Here is an 18,114-nt window from a genome sequence, read left to right as displayed (position 1 = left end):
TGATGAATGGACATTCAAACAAAACATGTTTGTTTTTTTAGCATAAGTTACTTGGTCTCAGAGACATTTTGTGAAAAACAATGAAAAAACAACAAAACACACAAGTTTCTTGCCCATAATTCCTCAAGCCTCTTTATTGATTGGTTCTCCTCTCTCCTCTGTCTCCCTCAAACCCACATCATTGAGTGCATTTGACCCGCCCCCCTCGTCTTCCTCCCCCCCCCCTCCTTGGGGAGAAACTTCCCCATGACTGCCCGGATCCAGTCGATGTACTTGGACACCTGCGTGTAGATGCCGTACTTGCCCCTCGCGGGCGCACCCTTCGCCCCAGCTCACCACGCCCGTGACGAACCAGGTGTCCCCTAGCGAGTGACATGGGGTCCGCCGCTGTCCCCTGGCACGCATCCTTCTTCTCCTTATCGTAGCCGGCGCAGAACATGCGGTTGGAGATCTTGTGCTGGCTGGACTGAAGGCAGGTGGCCCGGAATGCGTAGGGCACGGTCAGACGCAGTAGGATGGTGGACGGCTGTTTGGCCTCCCCACCACGACCGAACCCACTCACCAGGCCTATGACTGTTTCATCAACACCTTGTATTGATAAGTAGACAGGACACCATTATATCAGACAGCCCGGAAGAAGATGGCTGCCGTTCCCCACAGCCCTCTAACCAATTGTACTACTATGTGTGTTTTTCCTCGTTATTTGTAATTTATTTTGTACATAATGTTTCTGCCATCGTCTCTTATAACCAAAGAGAGCTTCTGGATATCAGGACGCGATTCTCACCTCGCGTTGGGCGAAGACTTTTTCTTCACAGGCGTTCGCGAGGATATTCTACAGACTCCCGACAAGGCCCAGATCCCCGTCATTCGCGTGAGGAAGAGACGGGATATCGTGGACGCAGATCCGGGTGCCTTTAGTCCGCGCGAATAAAATTGACGATTTAAGATTACGGTTATCCTACCACGGGACATTAAAAACTGTAATATCTTATGTTTCACGCAGTCGTGGCTGAACGACAACAATGACAACATTCAGCTAGCGGGCTATACGCTACATCGACAGGACAGAACTGCAGACTCTGGTAAGACAAAGGGTGGCGGTCTGTGTATATTTGTAAACAACAGCTGGTGCACAAAATCAAATACTAAGGAAGTCTCGAGGTTTTGCTCGCCTGAGGTAGAGTATCTTATGATAAGCTGTAGACCACACTATTTACCAAGAGAGTTTTCATCTATATTTTTTCATGCTGTCTATTTACCACCACAAACCAATGCTGGCATTAAGATTGCACTGAATGAGTTGTACGGGGCCATTAATCAACAGAAACGCTCATCCAGATGCAGCGCTCCTAGTAGCCGGGGACTTTAATGCAGGGAAACTTAAATCCATTCTACCTCATTTCTACCAGCATGTTAAATGTGCAACCAGAGGGAAAAAACTCTAGACCACCTTTACTCCACACACAAGACGCATACAAAGCTCTCCCTCGCCCTCCATTTGGCAAATCTGACCATAACTCTATCCTCCTGATTCCTGCTTATAAGCAAAAACTGAAGCAGGAAGCACCAGTGATTCGGCTAATAAAAAAGTGGTCAGATGACGCCAGATGCTAAGCTACAGGACTGTTTTGCTAGCACAGACTGGAACATGTTCGGGGATTCTTCAGACAGCATTGAGGAGTACACCACATCAGTCACTGGCTTCATCAATAAGTGCATCGATGATGTCGTCCCCACAGTGACCGTGCGTACATACCCCAACCAGAAGCCATGGATTACAGGAAACATCCGCACTGAGCTAAAGGGTAGAGCTGCCGCTTTCAAGGAACGGGACTCTAACCCGGACGCTTATAAGAAATCCCGCTATGACCTCCACGAACCATCAAACAGGCAAAGAGTCAATACAGGTCTAAGATTGAATCATACTACACTGGCTCTGAGCTCGTTCGGATGTGGCAGGGCTTGAAAACTATTACAGACTACAAAGGGAAGCACAGCCGCGAGCTGCCCAGTGACACAAGCCTACCAGGCGAGGCTAAACCACTTCTATGCTCGCTTCGAGGCAAGCAACACTGAAGCATGCAGAGAGCACCAGCTGTTCCGGACGACTATGTGATCACGCTCTCCGTAGCCGATGTGAGTAAGACTTTTAAGCAGGTCAACATTCACAAGGCCGCAGGGCCAGACGGATTACCAGGACGTGTACTCCGAGCATGTGCTGACCAACTGGCAAGTGTCTTCACTGACATTTTCAACATGTCCCTGACTGAGTCTGTAATACCAACATGTTTCAAGCAGACCACCATAGTCCCCGTGCCCAAGAACTCTAAGATAACCTGCCTAAATGACTACCGACCCGTAGCACTGACGTCTGTAGCCATGAAGTGCTTTGAAAAGACTGGTCATGGCTCACATCAACAGCATAATCCCAGAAACCCTAGACCCACTCCAATTTGCATACCTCCCCAACAGATCCACAGATGATGCAATCTCTATCGCCTCCACACTGCCCTTTCCCACCTGGACAAGAGGAACACCTACGTGAGAATGCTATTCATTGACTACAGCTCAGCATTCAACACCATAGTGCCCTCTAAGCTCATCACTAAGCTAAGGATCCTGGGACTAAACACCTCCCTCTGCAACTGGATCCTGGACTTCCTGACGCCGCCCCCGGTGGTAGGGTAGGTAACAACCATCTGCCACACTGATCCTCAACACGGGGGGCCCCCTCAGGGGGTGCGTGCTCAGTCCCCCCTCCTGTACTCTCTGTTCACCCATGACTGCATGGCCAGGCACGACTCCCACCTCATTAAGTTTGCCGACTGACACAACAGTGGTAGCCTGATCACCCGACAACGATGAGACAGCCTATAGGGGAGGAGGTCAGAGATCTGGCCGTGTGGTGCCAGGACAACAACCTCTCCCTCAACGTGACCAAGACAAAGGAGATGATTGTGGACTACAGGAAAAAAAAGAGGACTGAGCACGCCCCCATTCTCATCGGCGGGGCTGTAGTGGAACAGGTTGAGAGCTTCAAGTTCCTTGGTGTCCACATCACCAACGAACTATCATGGTCCAAACACACCAAGACAGTCGTGAAGAGGGCACGACAAGCCTATTCCCCCTCAGGAGACTAAAAAGATTTGGCATGGGTCCTCAGATCCTCAAAAAAATTCTACAGCTGCACCATCGAGGCATCCTGACTGGTTGCATCACCGCCTGGTATGGCAACTGCTTGGCCTCTGACCCAAGGCACTACAGAGGGTAGTGCGTACGACCCAGTACATCACTGGGGCAAAGCTCCCTGCCATCCAGGACCTCTATACCAGGCGGTGTCAGAGGAAGGCCCTCAAAATTGTCAAAGACTCCAGCCACCCCTAGTCATAGACTGTTCTCTCTGCTACCGCACGGCCCAAAGCGGTACCGGAGTGCCAAGTCTAGGTCAAAAGACTTCTCAACAGCTTCTACCCCCAAGCCATAAGACTCCTGAACAGCTAATCATGGCTACCCGACTATTTGCACTGCCCCCCCCACCCCATCCTTTTTACGCTGCTGCTACTCTGTTAAGTATTTATGCATAGTCACTTTAACTCTACCCACATGTACATATTACCTCAACTACCTCCAACTCCTCCCCTCACATTACTATGCTGCAGTACCCCCCTTATATATAGCCTCCCTACTGTCACTTTATTTTTACTGTATATATATCCTCCCTACTGTCACTTTATTTTACTTCTGCTCTTTTTTTCTCAACACTTTTTTGTTGTTGTTTTATTCTTACTTTTTTGTTTAAAATAAATGCACTGTTGGTTAAGGGCTGTAAGTAAACATTTCACTGTAATGTCTCACCTGTTTTTTCGCGCATGTGACCAATAAAATTTGATTTGATTTGATTTATTTTGATTTGATTTAGGTTCAGGAACATCTTTACTAAGATATGAAACATAGACAGATTAATTTATACTGTATGTTTATATGCATCATTGATAAAACTGGATATGTTACACAGAGCATTATGTATAATCATGCTACGGGCCTTCTTACGCAAAGGTTGCGTTCGGGCAGGCGGGCGGGGAGGATGAACTCGCGTGAACTTGATAGGGTCCTTCACATTGAGGATGTCTTGTATGGTTGGGATGTAGGCCTTGTGGATACACCTGTTCCACCTGTGTATGCTCCATCCTTCACCTCGTCTCAAACTCTCCTGCAGACCGACCCTGGGGAGGTTTATTTCAATCAGTTGAATTCAATTAACTTATAGGCTGCTACAACTTAGGCTATGTGTGTGTGGTATGGTTATTTACTGTTCTTATTTCACCCCATAAACAACTATGCTGTACACAGCAATTTACAATGCATTCAGACCCCTTCACTTTTTCTACATTTTGTTTTGTTACAGCCTTATTCTAAAATTGATTAAATAACATTCTTTACTCAGCAAACTACACACAATACCCAGTTTTTAGACATTTTTGCAAATGTTTTTAGACATTTTTGCAAATGTTTTTAAACATTTTTGCAAATGTTTTTAGACATTTTTGCAAATGTATTAAAAATAAAAAACAGAAATACCTTATTTACATACTGTCAAAAGACACACCTAGTCATTCCAGGGTTTTCTTTAGTTGTACTATTTTCTACATTGTAGAATAATAGTGAAGACATCAAAACTATGAAATAACACATATGGAATCATGTAGTAACCAAAAAAGTGTTCAACAAATCAAAATATATTTTATATTTGAGATTCTTCAAAGTAGACACCCTTTGCCTTTATGAACGCCCAGCCAAACTGAGCAATCGGGGGAGAAGGGCCTTGTTAATTATTTATGCATAGTCACTTTAACTCTACCCACATGTACATATTACCTCAACTACCTCAACTAGCCGGTGCCCCGCACATTGACTCTGCAACGGTACCCCCTGTATATATTGCCTCCCTACTGTCACTTTATTTTACTTCTGCTCTTTTTTTCTCTCAACACTTTTTTTGTTGTTGTTTTATTTTTTACTTTTTTTTGTAAAAAATAAATGCACTGTTGGTTAAGGGCTGTAAGTAAGCATTTCACTGTAATGTCTGCACCTGTTGTATTCGGCGCATGTGACCAATAAGATTTGATTTGATTTGATTTGATTTTGGTCAGGAGGTGACCAAGAACCCGATGGTCACTCTGACAGAGCTCCAGAGTTCCTCTGTGGAGATAGGAGAAACTCCCAGAAGGACAACCATCTCTGCAGCACTCCACCAATCAGGCCTTTATGGTAGAGTGACCAGATGGAAGCCACTCCTCAGTAAAAGACACATGACAGCCTGCTTGGAGTTTGCCAAAAGCCACCTAAAGACTCTTAAACCATGAGAAACAAGATTCTGTGGTTTGATGAAACCAAGATTGAACTCTTCGGCCTGAATGCCAAGTGTCACGTCTGGAGGAAACCTGGCACCATCCCTACAGTGAGTATCCCTACACCATCCCTACACCATCCCTACCATCCCTCCCTTCCGGAGACATTTGAAACCCCACCTCTTTAAGGAATACCTGGGATAGGATAAAGTAATCCTTCTACCCCCAAAAATAAATAAATAAATAAATAAAAATAATAATAATAATAATATATAATAATAATTTTTTAAAAAAAATTGTAAAGTGGTTATCCCACTGGCTATAGGGTGAATGCACCAATTTGTAAGTCGCTCTGGATAAGAGCGTCTGCTAAACAAGCGTAAATGTGCCCTTGAGCAAAACACTTAACCCTAATTGCTCCTGTAAGTGCTCTGGATAAGGCGTCTGCTAAATGACTAAAATGTAATGTAAATGTACAGTGAAGCATTGTGGTGGCAGCATCATGCTGTGGGGATGTTTTTCAGCAGCAGGGACTGGGAGACTAGTCAGGATCGAGGGAAAGATGAACGGAGCAAATTACAGAGAGATCCTTGATGAAAACCTGCTCCAGAGCACTCAGGACCTCAGACTGGGGTGAAGGTTCACCTTCTAACAGGACAACGACCCTCACACACCAAGACAATGCAGGAGTGGCTTTGGGACAAGTCTCTGAATGTCCTTGAGTGGCCCAGCTAGAGGCCGGACTTGAACCTGATCTAACATCTCTGGAGTGACCTGAAAATAGCTGTGCAGTGACGCTCCCCATCCAACCTGACAGAGCTTGAGAGGATCTGCAGAGAAGAATGGGAGAAACTCCCCAAATACAGGCGTGCCAAGCTTGTAGCGTCATACCCAAGAAAAATCGAGGCTGTAATCGTTGCCAAAGGTGCTTCAACAAAGGACTGAGTAAATGGTCTGAATACTTATGTAAATGTGATATTTCATTTTTGTTTAATTTTATTTTTTTTTGGGGGGAATCTAAAAACCTGTTTTCTGCTTTGTCATTATGGGGTATTGTGTGTAGATTGATGAGGGGGAAACGACGTAATCCATTTTAGAATAATGCTGTAGCGTAACAAAATGAGGAAAAAGTCAAGGGGTCTGAATACTTTCCGAATGCATTCCTAGATGTAGAGACCACAGTTAAAGGTGTTTGGTTAACGGTACCTACCGAGGACAACGTAAAGGAGCGTGTCTGGTTCATGCAATGTGCTGCAGTTAAGATGAAGTACTTATTCAGGATTGTTCCTCCACAGAAAGCCCCTGTCCTCGTGGTTTTACCAGGAAAGCCTGTTGAGAGAGAGAGGAGAGAATAGAGAGAAAGAATGAAAGAGAGAGAGATATATATGAGAGAAAGATAGAGGGCGAGAGAAAGAGAGAAAGAGATAGAGATAGATAGACAGAGAGGAGAGAAGAAGAAAGAAAGAAAGAAGAAAGAAAGAAAGAAAGAAAGAAAGAAAGAAAGAAAGAAAGAAAGAAGAAGAAAGAAAGAGAAAGAGAGAGAGAGAGGAGAGAAAGAAAGAGAGTTGCAGAAACGAACAACCCTGAATGCTATTTAGAGGAACCCCACTAGAGGTGTATCTACTCTCCTATACCTGCCAGGACAATCTCCTGGGGGACACTCCTTCCCATTGAAAATACGGGTTTCGCCTCTCGCCTCGGCAAAGATTGGCTTCTCCGTCACCATGTCGATAACTTCATCCTCATATACAAATTGGATTTCACTCTGTTGGGTTACTTCAAGGCCGTTTCCCTGATAGGGTCCTCCATCATGTTGGTCTTTTCAGTGGTGTTGGTGGCAGTGGTGTTAGGCTGGTAGATGAAGATGGTGCGGGTGTTCTTGGATACCATGAAGCCACACTTAAAGGTCTCTTCAATGACAAAAGGACAACAATGTTATTGGTACTAACTAAGCCCAACCTACAACCTACTAATGGAGATCAACGATGCTGCAGCTTCTCTACCCCCATAGATCATATGTATATGTCCCTCTCTCTGTTGTTCTGTCTGTCTCTCTCCCTCTCTCTCCCCTCTCTGTCGTTATGTCTGTCTGTTTCTCTCTGTTTCTGTCTCTCGCTGTCTCTATCTCTCTCTGTCTCTGTCTCTGTCATTCTGTCTGTCTGTTTCTCTGTTGTTCTGTCTGTCTCTCTCCCTCTCTCTGTCTCTCTGTCGTTATGTCTGTCTGTTTCTCTCTGTCTCTCTCTGTCATTCTGTCTGTCTGTCTGTTGTTCTGTCTGTCTCTCTCCCTCTCTCTGTCTCTCTGTCGTTATGTCTGTCTGTTTCTCTCTGTCTCTCTCTGTCTATCTCTCTCTGTCTCTGTCGCTGTCATTCTGTCTGTCTGTCTGTCTGTCTTTTGTTCTGTCTCTCTCTCTCTCTCTTTCTCTCCCATCTCTCCCTCCTCTCACCGTTGGAAAGGCAGGACTTGTCGTCTGTGTCCAGATAGTAGCCATCGGCACAGGAGCATTGCACACTGTCCTTCTTCACGTGGCAGAAGTGATCACAGTCTCCATTGTTATTCTCACACATCTCAGGAATGTCTGCAGAACAGCATCACATCAAGGATACAGATTAGACAAACTAGAGTCATGATTAGGGCCAGGTGTTGTTCCTGACTACGGAGTGACCTGGAGTTGGGATATTTCTAGCGTCTGTGTTGGAGTCGGGAATGAGATTGTTCATCAAAGTTGAAGAGGAAAGGGAGAAGAAGACAGAGACGTACCAATCTCACAGCTGTACCCCTTGAATCCAGCGACAGAAGCAGGTGTACGTCCCAATCCCATCCTTGCAGACCCCGTTGTGGACACATGGCTTAGACTCACAGGCATCTCCATCTACAGTGAGGGAGAAAAGTATTTGATTCCCTGCTGATTTTGTATGTTTGCCAACTGACAAAGACATGATCAGTCTATAATTTTAATGGTAGGTTTATTTTGAACAGTGAGAGACAATATATACAAAATAAGTATTTGACCCCTCTGCAAAACATGACTTAGTACTTGGTGGCAAAACCCTTGTTGGCAATCACAGAGGTCAGACGTTTCTTGTAGTTGGCCACCAGGTTTGCACACATCTCAGGAGGGATTTTGTCCCACTCCTCTTTGCAGATCTTCTCCAAGTCATTAAGGTTTTGAGGCTGACGTTTGGCAACTTGAACCTTCAGCTCCCTCCACAGATTTTCTATGGGATTAAGGTCTGGAGACTGGCTAGGCCACTCCAGGACCTTAATGTGCTTCTTCTTGAGCCACTCCTTTGTTGCCTTGGCTGTGTGTTTTGGGTCATTGTCATGCTGGAATATCCATCCCGACCCATTTTCAATGCCCTGGCTGAGGAAGGAGGTTCTCACCGAAGATTTGATGGTACATGGCCCCATCTCCATCGTCCCTTTGATTCGGTGAAGTTGTCCTGTCCCCCTTAGCAGAAAAACACCCCCAAAGCATAATGTTTCCCACCTCCATGTTTGACGGTGGGGATGGTGTTCTTGGGGTCATAGGCAGCATTCCTCCTCCTCCAAACACGGCGAGTTGAGTTGATGCCAAAGAGCTCCATTTTGGTCTCATCTGACCACAACACTTTCACCCAGTTCTCCTCTGAATCATTCAGATGTTCATTGGCAAACTTCAGACGGGCCTGTATATGTGCTTTCTTGAGCAGGGGGACCTTGGGCGCTGCAGGATTTCAGTCCTTCACGGCGTAGTGTGTTACCAATTGTTTTCTTGGTGACTATGGTCCCAGCTGCCTTGAGATCATTGACAAGATCCTCCCGTGTAGTTCTGGGCTGATTCCTCACCGTTCTCACGATCATTGCAACTCCACGGGGTGAGATCTTGCATGGAGTCCCAGGCCGAGGGGAGATTGACAGTTCTTTTGTGTTTCTTCCATTTGCAAATAATCGCACCAACTGTTGTCACCTTCTCACCAAGCTGCTTAGCGATGGTCTTGTAGCCCATTCCAGCCTTGTGTAGGTCTACAATCTTGTCCCTGACATCCTTGGAGAGCTCTTTGGTCTTGGCCATTTTTGGGTTTTGGAGTTTGGAATCTGATTGATTGATTGCTTCTGTGGACAGGTGTCTTTTATACAGGTAACAAGCTGAGATTAGGAGCACTCCCTTTAGAGTGTGCTCCTAATCTCAGCTCGATCCTGTATAAACTTACCTAGAAACCAGAAATGTTTCTGATAGAGAGGGGTCAAATACTTATTTCCCTCATTAAAATGCAAATAAATTTATAACATTTTTGACATGCGTTTTTCTGGATTTTTTTGTTTTGTTATTCTGTCTCTCATTGTTCAAATAAACCTACCATTAAAATTATAGACAGATCATTTCTTTGTCAGTGGGCAAACGTACAAAATCAGCAGGGGATCAAATACTTTTTTCCCTCACTGTATGAAACACAGTTTATTTCTCGCCATGGACCTACCAGCACAGCAACACCAAACACACTGCAAACAATCAATTCATGAATTGAAAATGGCCCATTATTTTGGTGTGTGGTCGTGAGATCCTTCACTTCCTGAACTGACTAGGTTGACCCCAATCTGACCCCAACCTGGCTCCAACCCAGCGCTAATCAGCAAACCCCATGCTGATCCCAACCCCAGCCTCTTGCGCTAATCCTTAGCCTCAACAGACTCCTGGGCCTTACCGTAATATTTGTTCCAGAATTCAGTCTGAGGGAAAAGAGGTAAAAAGAAACACAACCGTCACAAATTCAAACCAGAAAGGTCATGATTCCAAACACACAGGAATTTGGGTTGGAATCATGAGCGTGTAAAGGTGGTGTGAATGAGTGCAAAGTGAGTGAGTGACTAAACAGGAATGTGATTTATGTGAATGTGACGCGAACAGACATGTAAGTGTTTCTGGTTTAAAGAGAGATAGATAGAGAGAAACCAAGATGGAGAAAGGGAATTTACAGTCAGTTTGTCATCCTCAAAGATCTCCCTAGCCTCCTCTCTGTCACAGGGTTCCTCGATACACTCTCTCTCCATGTCTCCCTGCCGTAACTCCTCAAATGGGCTGTTGGCCCGCCGCCGCTTGGTTCAGAATCTGGCTAGCATCGTCACTGTTCAGGAAGACTGGGGACACAGGGAAAAATCATCATCAGTGGCAGCAGGACGTTGTTGTGATCATCATCATCATCATCATCATCATCATCATCATCATCATCATCATCATCATCACCATCATCATCACCATCATCATCACCATCATCACCATCACATCATCATCACCATCATCACCATTATCATCATCATCAGCACCATCATCATCACCATTATCATAATCACCATCATCATCATCATCACTATCATCATCACCACTGCCATCATCATCACCATCATCATCATCATCACCATCACTATCATCATTATCATCATCACTATCATCATCATCATCACTATCATCATCACCATCATCATTATCATCATCACCATCATCATCTTTCTCACCTTGATCATCAATTAGGCTGTTGTCATCTTAACATGCTTGTCTTGCACACAGTCATCACAATCATCAAAGCAAGCAGAGATACAGACACCATAACATCCCAGTCACTTGCCCTCACCCGTACTCACACTGACCCCAATCACTGACACTGACTAAACCCCAGAGTTTCCCTCACTTTCTCTCTACATAACCATTTGTCAACCGTTTGATATGGTGGGGTGTTTGAACGTACCCTCGGAGGCCACGCTGTGCAGCAGCAGGAGAAAGAAACAGGTCTGGGAGAGCCAAAACATGGCAGAATCTCTGGGTGAGGCGCCTCTCTACTCCTGGCTGCTCTGTGGAGCACAACTCTGGAGAGAGCAGGCGGAGAGGGAGGGCAATGACCTGAGAAACAGGGAGAGAACATGCTGAAGGGAGAGGGAGAGGTGGGAATGTGTGTGTGTGGGGGGGAAGAGGGAGAGAAAGGGGGAGGACAATGGAGAGGGTAAAAAAATAGGGATGTTTGAGAGAGAAAGGGTGGAGAGAGAAGGGGAGAGAGAGAGAAAGAGAAAGGGAGGACTCACTTCAAATCCAGTCTTCGCCACTCAGAGACGCAAGGCCGTGTCTACTCCACCATTTTGCTCTGCACTCTTCAGCATGACAAACAGCCCTTATTTGAGCCAATCAGAACAGCTCTCAGGAAGGGGCAGAAAGTCCCCAGTGATCATGTGATCAGTGTTCTGAGGTCCAAATCACTGAGCTAATATTGACACTAAAGGATCTGTGACATCTATTCCAATGGTCAACACTGCTGTGTTGTGGTGAGAGCCTTAAATGGCAAATCTAAAGAAATGCGTTTGATTCAGATAATATGCATTTCAGAGAAAAAACAACCATGTAGGTAAGCTATTGCTGAAGTGTGGCTATGGATACATTTTGACTTTTCATTCATTCACACACACAAGCAACACAAATGAGCCAATTATTTAGTTTGTCAGCAAGTAATATTTATTCTTCAGATATCAGAGAGGAATCTTTGGAAGTAAATGTACGTCTTGGGAAGCAAACATTCCGTATGGCATCAGGTCAAACATACTGTATGGCATCAGGTCAAACATTCTGTATGGCATCAGGTCAAACATACTGTATGGCATCATGTCAAACATTCTGTATGGCATCAGGTCAAACATTCTGTATGGCATCAGGTCAAACATACTGTATGGCATCAGGTCAAATATACTGTATGGCATCAGGTCAAACATTCTGTATGGCATCAGGTCAAACATACTGTATGGCATCAGGTCAAACATTCTGTATGGCATCAGGTCAAACATACTGTATGGCATCATGTCAAACATTCTGTATGGCATCAGGTCAAACATTCTGTATGGCATCAGGTCAAACATACTGTATGGCATCAGGTCAAATATACTGTATGGCATCAGGTCAAACATACTGTATGGCATCAGGTCAAACATACTGTATGGCATCAGGTCAAACATACTATATGGCATCAGGTCAAACATTCTGTATGGCATCAGGTCAAACATTCTGTATGGTATCAGGTCAAACATTCTGTATGGCATCAGGTCAAACATACCGTATGGCATCAGGTCAAACATACCGTATGGCATCAGGTCAAACATTCTGTATGGCATCAGGTCAAACATTCTGTATGGCATCAGGTCAAACATACCGTATGGCATCAGGTCAAACATTCTGTATGGCATCAGGTCAAACATTCTGTATGGCATCAGGTCAAACATTCTGTATGGCATCAGGTCAAACATTCTGTATGGCATCAGGTCATCTGAATCACCACTTCGAGTCATGAAACTTACACTTTACATTAAGAGTCAAATGAAAAGAATAGCAGAGTGAAAAGATGTCTGTTTACAAAGCGATGAAACAGGACGATATGCTACACCAGTAGCATGATATACTGTAGCTTCCATCTAATATTAAAATCTTTATTGATGTGATGTGACAACACCTAGCATTAGAATCACTGTAGTGACGTTTGGTGTTGTGTGGTGACTGGTGACAAATCTAATGGGAGTTAGCCATATTCGCTACTCATATTCAATGGGAGGTGGTGGCACTAACTTCTCCGTAGCCTGCTGAATCTGAACCTCATCTAATGCCATCTCTAGCAGGAATGGCATCACCGGGGCACTGACTGGAGGAGCATTCATCACCTCCTCAGCCCAGTCCAGGTAGTTGGCTACGTTAGTGTAGACGCCATAGTAACCCTGTTTGGGGCAGCCCTTCCCCCAGGCCACCACGCCCATCAGGAAGTGGGTGGCCCCATAGTTAGTGACCAGGGGCTCCCATCGTGCCCCCCTACAGGCCTCCTGGTTCCCCACGAAGTAGCCGGCACACAGCATGTTCTGGGTGAAGTTGAAGCCGCTCTTGAGGGTGCACTCAGAGTTGGGCAGGATGGGTGTGGCTAGCCTGCGGAGGAAGGGCGAGGAGGGGGCTGGCTTGGTGCCGGGTTGGGGATCGTTGCCCCCGTTTGTGTGCCTCCCCAGCCGCTGAGGGTGTGGAAGCGGACGGCCGCAAGCTCACTCTTGGCGAAGTGTTGCTGAGGCAGGCAGACGGGTACAGCGTTAGGGCCCAGAGTTACAGGCTCGCTCCAGACGCAGCAGGGCGATGTCACTGTCACCTGTTGCCGGGTCGTACAGGTTGTAGGGTATGGCTCTGGCAACGGGGATACTCTGCTCGGTGCCCTCGTCTAACTCAATGTTGTGTTCCCCTGGAAACAGTGTTGTTCAATAGGGCAATGTTTTCTTATGTGACATAGGGACACAAACAATGCAAAATGTCCTCACTATATGTTTCTACAAACTCTATGAAAGGCACACACCCACACCCACACCCACACCGTAACCTATCTGCGACCACCATTAGGTCCTTGTTGTCCAGGACACAGTGGGCAGCAGTGATGACCCAGTCAGGATGAACTATGACCCCACCACACAGACTAGAGCCTTTATGCTTCAACAGGACCTGCAACCACCAGTCCCATCACAAAGACAAATTGGCCACTCTTATCCATCACATCTCATTGCACATAAACCAAAATAATACTGTGGAATTATATAATGCCTTATGGATGAGGTGGTAATAGATACTAACCAAGTTAATATTACACCCTTTGACTTGCATTCAAGGACAGTGGTTGTATGGGAATGACTGTAGTTAAGTTACTGTATCATAATGCCCTGTGTGGCTCAGTTGGTAGTGCAAGGCGCCAGGGTTGTGGGATCGATTTCCATGGGGGACAAGCACAAACAATGCACTCACTACTCTAAGTCACTCTGGATAAGAGTGTCTGCTAAATGACTAGAAGGGTAGTATTGGCTAATCAAATGTGAATGAGGTGGATGGAGCCGTTGTGCTCCACAGCCAGGTGTTGATGCGTTACCTGCCATGGACAGGCTCCTTTCGGACAGTGGTTCCCACCGACTATCCTGGCTTGTGCCTGGCCCATCTGAGCGTCCGAGCTTGGGATTTTACCACACGGATACTGAACTGATAATGGACAGACAGACATGTGAGCTGCTGTTTCTAAGTCTATTCATACATTAACATCATACACATGTTGGCTCCTTTTGGTATTGTAAATATTACAGTCTGTTGTAAGAAACAGGGATTTCCAGTCTTTAAAAAAACATCTGGGCTCATCTACGGTCAGTTACAGTTAGTACCTTGGGGCGACACAATTTGTTCCATTCTCTCCCAGGGCGTAACCAGGAGCACAGGAACACTTGCGTCTTGGCCCAGAATCGTCACAGAAGTGCTCGCACTCCCCGTTAAGGTAGAGGCATTTCAGGGTGGCCTCAAATACTATGTTGGGAGATAGGGGAAAGGCAAGTAGGATAAGCAGAATGGGGTCAACGTATAATATCAGCTCACTAGCAAATGTGGGCAACACTTCACATTACAGTGCTCTTATTGCTGTGTAATTACAATCATCTATTGGTATAAAACTATTGTGAAAACCAGTGTTTTTTTATCCTGGTCCTGGGAACCCAAAGGGGTACACATTTTGGTCTTCGCCCTAGCACTGCACACCTGATTCCACTAATCAACTCATCATCTAACATTTGATTAGTGGAATCAGGTGTGTAGTCTCTAGAAAAAAAAACAAAATGTGCACCCCTTTGGGTCCCCAGGACCTAGATTAAAAAACACTGGCGTAACCTATTGGTATAAAAATGGCAGCTAGGAATTCTCTTCCTACCTGTCTGACAGTATTTTCCTTCATAGCCTTCAGGACACTGACATGTGTAAGAGTTGTCTATGTAAACACAAGTTCCGTTGTTTTTGCATGGGTTGACCAGGCAGGGGTCACGACCTTAGAGCGATCGATAGGGTAAAGGTTATGACATTTGCTATTTGACATGCTGGACATATCTTGTGCAAATAATGTGATAACAGACATTGTAGCACCATATTGGATTTTAAACAACAATATCATTAGCATTTTATGAAAATGACTGAAAGCCCATTTGAAAGCAATACTCTATCATATCTTGTAGGCTGGTTGGAACTATTTGTGTACAGTCCACAATACAAAAATCCGACTTACCAGTGTATGTCAACCAAAAACTTTTCTGTGGAAACAAACCATACATTGTCAGTTTTAAGAGTTATCTCTGGAATTCTCACATGTTCCTATGTATTGCTAAAGATTTCATTAAGTGTAATTAAAATAGTCCTTCAATCAGAGTAATTGCAAATATTTTCCCAACTGAAATTACTACAAAATTGCACCGTTCGGCCGTCGTCCTCGAAAACTTCCCGAGCCTCTTCATAGTCACAAATTTCCTCGACACACTCACGCTCGAGGTTGCCCTGTTTCATCTCCTCGAAGTAGCCGCTGTTGGCGCGCCTGGATCTGTCAAGCACCACGTGCGCATCATCCCCTCTCCAAGAAGACTTCAGCATTAAATTGACAAGCCATAAAAGAATAAAAACTGAAATTTGGCATCTCTTCATCTTAAAAAAAAGACTTTCTAATTTAACTAACTGTAATGCTAGATTCAAAAGATATGTTTGTGAAACAAACTTACCAGCGGCAGAAATGACAGTTGAAATGGACCAAAGTCCGCAAAATGTTTTCAGCAGCATCGTGTCGGACATGAATCACCCAAAACTGAAGAGATTTGAGGTACATTGTCAGCTTTTAAACGTTGCCTGCTCATATGACTCCCATTCACTCCAACATCTCACTACCACTGCTCTAGAAACAGTTGCCACAGCTGGGTGATGGTGACCGGAGCTGAACCAGAGGATTAGGCCTATGTCTTATACTACATGGCCAAAAGGATGTGGACGCACCTTCAAATTAGTGGATTCGGCTATTTCAGCCACACCAGTTGCTGACAGGTGTATAAAATCGAGCACACAGCCATGCAATCTCCATAGACAAAAACATTGGCAGTAGAATGGCCCATTCTGGAGAGCTCAGTGATTTATAAGGTGGCACCATCATAGGATGCCACCTTTCCAACAAGTCAGTTCTTCAGATTTCTGCTCTGCTAGAGCTGACCTGGTCAACTGTAAGTGCTGTTATTGTGAAGTGGAAACTTCTAGGAGCAAAACGGCTCAGCCGGGAGGTGGTAGGCCACACAAGCTCACAGAACATAACCACCGAGTGCTGAAGCGCATAGCGCTTAAACATTTTCTGTCCTCGGTTGCAACACTCGCTACCGAGTTCCAAACGGACTCTGGAAGCAACATCAGCACAATAACTGTTAGTCGGGAGCTTCATGAAATGGGCGAGCAGACGACAAAAGCCTAAGATCACCATGCACAATGCCAACCGTCGGCTGGAGTGATGTAAAGCTTGCCGCCATTGAACTCTGGAGCAGTGGAAATGCGTTCTCTGGAGTGATGAATCACGCTTCACCATCTGGCAGTCCGATGGACGAATCTGGGTTTGGCAGATGCCAGGAGAACGCTACCTGCCCCAATGCATAGTGCCACCTGTAAAGTTAGGTGCCAACTGTAAAGTTTGGTGGAGGAGGAATAATGGTATGGGGCTGTTTTTCATGGTTCGGAATAGGCCCCTTAGTTCCAGTGAAGGGAAATCTTAACGCTACAACATACATTGACATTCTAGACAATTCTGTGCTTCCAACTTTGTGGCAATAGTTTTTGAATGAGATGTTCGACGAGCAGCTGTCCAAATACTTTTGGCCATGCAGTTTATCTGTTTGAACCCTATATTTACCTGTTATAATGCATTTCACTATACTTTGCAATATCATAATCGTTCACATTTTAAGTGGAACTCTGAACGTCTCAGTCTCATTCATTAGAACTGAACAAACAGTGTATGTTATTTCATGATATGCATCATTGAATGATGTAGCTATGGCCTATCGCTTGTTTGGAGGGTCCAAAAGTACCTCCAGTGTAAATAGACCAACTGATGCACAACAGGAGAAAGTAGCTAGGCTACAAAGGATTCAACCAACTTTATAGAATTGCTTGCTTCTTCAATGCCTGTCCTAGTCCATGGGCCAGCGGGAAAAAAAAATCCACTTTGGGGTGGCAAAGGTTTGATAGTATTAAATTGTTCCCCACAAGCCCCTGATCAAATTGATATATGATAGCCTCTCTCCCAAAAAGTAGCTTTCTATGTTTTCCACACCTTTAGATATCTTGTTGTATGGGAGTTTAAGCAATAGAATGTTCGCAGGCTGATAAAGGAATGTTGAGACAAGTTGGAATGTTCACATGGTCATTGAAAATGACTATATGAAACAATAATGGAACATTCTATTGAGTGGATCTCATCTTAAAAACCACGGGATTTGGTTAATGTTTGCCATTTGATCTAATAATTTACCTAGACTGGCTCATCATTGAAACAACAATGTTACAAATAGCAGATCTACATATTTGTTTTAGGGAAATTGGTCAAACTGGGAGTCCAAGAGATCTATGTCCAAGAGATCTAAATCTGGTAGCATATTGGTTTTATTGTTGCCACCTGTAATAGTCTGTTGTATAGCAATACTCAGCATGCTAAAATTAAAGGTGTGATCTGCCATTTGTTGAGTTGTTCCAGCAAGTTAACATGAAGATTTATGTAAACACAAATTATCTCAAAAAATTAACATAGGTGATTATAATCTCTTCTGTCACTGACCATCATGATTTTGAAATTATGCTCTCTAACCTTACAAGTTATTTCATGAAATATGTTACCTAATCATTTTGTAGCCATTAGTTCAGTTGCTAGTTGAAAATTTTAATAGAAATGATGTAATTGGTGATTA

At 44.7% G+C, this 18,114-nt stretch overlaps 2 pseudogenes; both read right to left on the bottom strand.

Annotated features, from left to right (window-relative positions):
* Positions 1–105: 105 nt before the first annotated feature.
* On the bottom strand, positions 106–11,513 carry LOC123489654 (annotated as a pseudogene).
* Positions 11,514–12,646: 1,133 nt separating this feature from the next.
* Positions 12,647–15,772, bottom strand: LOC123489653 (annotated as a pseudogene).
* Between the last annotated feature and the right edge of the window lie 2,342 nt (positions 15,773–18,114).

This window comes from Coregonus clupeaformis, unplaced genomic scaffold (assembly GCF_020615455.1).
Source record: "Coregonus clupeaformis isolate EN_2021a unplaced genomic scaffold, ASM2061545v1 scaf3115, whole genome shotgun sequence".
NCBI lineage: Eukaryota > Metazoa > Chordata > Actinopteri > Salmoniformes > Salmonidae > Coregonus > Coregonus clupeaformis.
Note: the sequence above shows the minus strand (reverse complement) of the source record. Positions and strands in the feature narration are given on the sequence as shown.